Here is a 3,510-nt window from a genome sequence, read left to right as displayed (position 1 = left end):
AAATGTCCCAACCCATTCTCTGCCAGCCGGTTGAGAAGGAGCCAGTAGCTAATTCACACTACAATGTTAATAGCAATAAATGAATCATTGATATTTGCACCCCAGGGGTGTTGATAGCTGTTAACGACTTGCAGGTTCTGACAGCTGCCTTCTGCCTTCAGAACAAGTCAACTCCCCTCCCGGAGGTGCCTGTAGTACAGCTGAGCGCTGCCTGCCTGCTGCAGGGTGGGGCCCAAGTTCGGGCTCTTGTCTGGGAGCCAACCATAGGGGCCTGGAACATTGATAACCCTAGGGCAGGACTGGGGTAGAGAGTCTGTGACCACCATCAGCTCCTAGAAGGTGGGTAAACTTCAAAGTTTAGGCCAGACAAAATAAGATCTGCTGCCCACCACAGCTTTTGACTCCAAGAAACGCAAAGTCTGGAAGGGGGAGCATAGGTGGCCTGGGGAAGGGGAGGAGGATGTGGGCCTTCTCCGTACACAGCAGGGTCTGTTGAACCCTGCCCTTCAATGAGGCAGCTAGGACTGAGATTTTGACTGCACCGACCTCATTGGATCCTTTGGGCTCTTTTGGCTGGAAGAAAAAGGCAGTGGAGGTCATGAGGGGCAGGCCGTGGCCCCTCTTGGGCACAGCGGCCAGCTGTCTGGGCAAGGCATAGGTCTTAGGTGCCTAGGCTGTGGGCAGTGTGGGAAGTGGCAGTGGGTCTCAACCTCTTTGGACTGGGAATCACCTGGGGTTGTTAAAGTGCAGCTTCCGGTCCTGTGGGCCTGGGGGCTGGGGGTAGTGCATTTTATACAAGCTCCCCAGGAATGCTGAGGCGGCTGGTCAGAACTGTGCTCAGAGGAGAGAAGGTGGGTAATTGGGAGTGGGAGGCGAAAGACTCTGAGCAAGACCCTTTCCTCACTGTGACCCCTGGGGTTTTGACATTTTCTGTGTCTCTAAGAGCAGGGCTTGGGTGGGGGACAAAGATGCTGAGTGCATTCAGTCACTGCTCCCTGATGCCGTCCCAGTCCAGCAGGGGAAGGTAGCCACCCTTTGATGGTGATTAAAAGTAAAAACACTTACCGACCATCAAGAACTTACTGCAAAAGCACCTCATCACTTCTAGGTGGCAGACTCTTGCCCCGAGTTTTATTTTTTATTTATTTATTTATTTTTAGATGTTGATGGGCCTTTATTTTATTCATTTTATTTATATGTGGTGCTGAGAATCGAACCCAGTGCCTCACATATGCTAGGCAAGTGCTCCACCACTGAGCCACAACTCCGGCGCCCCCAAAGTGTTTTTGAGGCCCTAGGGATACCAAATTTGAAAAAAGATTGGGGATGGGAGACAGTGGTGTATTTGGCAGAAAGATCTACCACTCAGGCCCTTTGAGAGGTTGAGGGTTTTATTAATCTCTTTCTAGGTGCCTAACAGAGCCAGAGGCCCAGGGGGGAAAGCAGACATCTCACAGAGACTTAGAATGCCTGAGGTGCTGTCCCCTGGCAGGGGAGATATGTCACACCTCCAGTGCCCCTGCAGCGAGGGCTCTGGGAACCCAGGCTTTCTGACTGACCGCAGGTAAACACTGAGCTTTGTACCGGGGAAGCTCCCTCTCAGGGCTGGGTTCCTGTCAAGGAGACAGAGAAAGTTTCCAATGTGTGTGTGTGTGTGTGTGTGTGTGTGTGCAAGCCCGTCCGCCCGCCTGCCCGCCCGCCTGCATGTGCTATTATCTTTTCCTCTTACAGAAAATCAGGTCAGTGGTTTGATTGGTGTCATTAACCACAGGGTGCAGTGGGGAGGTTGGCCAGAGGTGCCCTGGCTTCAAATGAGTGTTGGGCCTGAAGACTGGTGTCCGGGCCACCAGGCCATGGGGTCCCCAGAAAGCAGTAGAAACACTGCCAATCCGGGGAGGGGATGCTTCAGACCACATCCTGTTTCTCTTCCAGCATCTTTCTCTTTCCTCATGGCTCTTTGCCTGGGTGTAAAGCCTTCCCTGGTGGATGCTGTTGAGAAACATGGATTGTGGCTGCCTCGCCTGGCACCGCAGGGGGTGGCAAGTGTGGAAAGTTCTGGGGTTAAATGGGGGATGGGACTCTCCCACAGGTAATAACAACAACTACAGCGAGGGCTCCACCACTGAGCACTTTCACACTGATGTCCTCACCTCGCCCACAAGGCCTGGAAAGGGGGAAGCAGGTGTTATTGTTACTGCCCCACGTGGTTGAAGAGGGAGGAGAGAAAGATAGAGAGAGAAAGAGAGAGATGTGTGAAGGAGCTAGTTCGAAGGCATTCCAGTTCCCACCCTGGCCTTGCACTCCCCTTCTGGGGTCACTGAGGGCACCTGGGCCACTACCCCCAGCGGAAGAGAAAGCTTAGCTGTTGTCCTTGGGTTGAAGCAGGTCTCAGCACCTGCAGTCTCTCTGCCTTGGTCCAGAAATCAGGGCTTAGCTGGGTCCTTTGGCTGTGGGTCTGTCACAGGCTGCAGTTAAGGTGTCATGGAGGCCTCTGTCATCTCCAAGTACAATTGGGGAAGGTCCTGCCTCCCCAGGCCTAAGCTCAAAGTAAGTGTGTGTGTGTGTGTGTGTGTGTGTGTGAGTGTGTGTGTGTAGGGGGAGGGGGCCGGAGCATGGGCAGTCCCTTCTGCCCTCTTCTCACCCTGTCCTTAAAGTGCACCATGGCCTTGTCCACCAGTTTCCCCCAAAGCCCCGGTGCCGCAAGTCCTTCAGGCTCTGATTTGGCTTCCCAGTCGATCTGGCTGTTTCTTGGTTTCCTCGCGGTCTCAAACAATGGAGGCTGACGATCCAACTGCTGAGCGCACAACCTCCCCCTGCAGCCAGAAATCATCTGTTACCCATCGCCAGCGCCTTCCCTGGGGCCGGGCTGCCAGACTGAGACCTTCTCCTTCCCTCCCACTTCTTCCTGGAAATGAACCCCCTCTCCCCCCACGCCCCGCCTCCCTCCTCTCAGGCCTCCCTCCCGGAGGTTCAAGGACAGTCTCTGGCTCCGCCCACCTCTGGGCAGCCTCCCTGCAGAGTGGAGGCAGGGGCCGGTGCCCTTGGCCTCGGAGGCCCTTCTGGGAGGACCGCCCAGGATGACCTCTCTGGGTCAGCTCCGCTGCCCTGTGCTGCACACAGCCCGGGAGGAGCAGCTCCCCACGAGGTTATGAGGCTGACGGCTGACGTTGCATCGTGCTGGAAATTACAGAGTGCCTGGGAGGGAAAAACAAACGGGGTTTCAGTTCCCATGGAAACAGCATCTATTTGCAGAGGTGCCTGCGTCAGAGCCTGGGACCCTGTGGTTGGGGGGATGGGGTGTACATTAGAGGGCAGGGTCCCTTAACCGTCTGGGACCCTTCCAGGACAGCATCTGAAAGGATGCCCTTACTTTTAGCCTTCCCACCCAGGGCCCTGTCTACTTTGGCATGTCTCTGCAATGCAGGGTTTTTTGGATAGATATATGATTTACAAGTCCAAGGTGTAGGAAGATCTCAAATTCAGCATTCTTACATTTATTCTACAAACCAT

This window comes from Sciurus vulgaris (assembly GCF_902686455.1).
Source record: "Sciurus vulgaris genome assembly, chromosome: 3".
In the NCBI taxonomy this organism is placed as follows: Eukaryota; Metazoa; Chordata; class Mammalia; order Rodentia; family Sciuridae; genus Sciurus; species Sciurus vulgaris.
The sequence above is the reverse complement of the archived record's forward strand: the minus strand, read 5'-3'. Positions refer to the sequence as shown.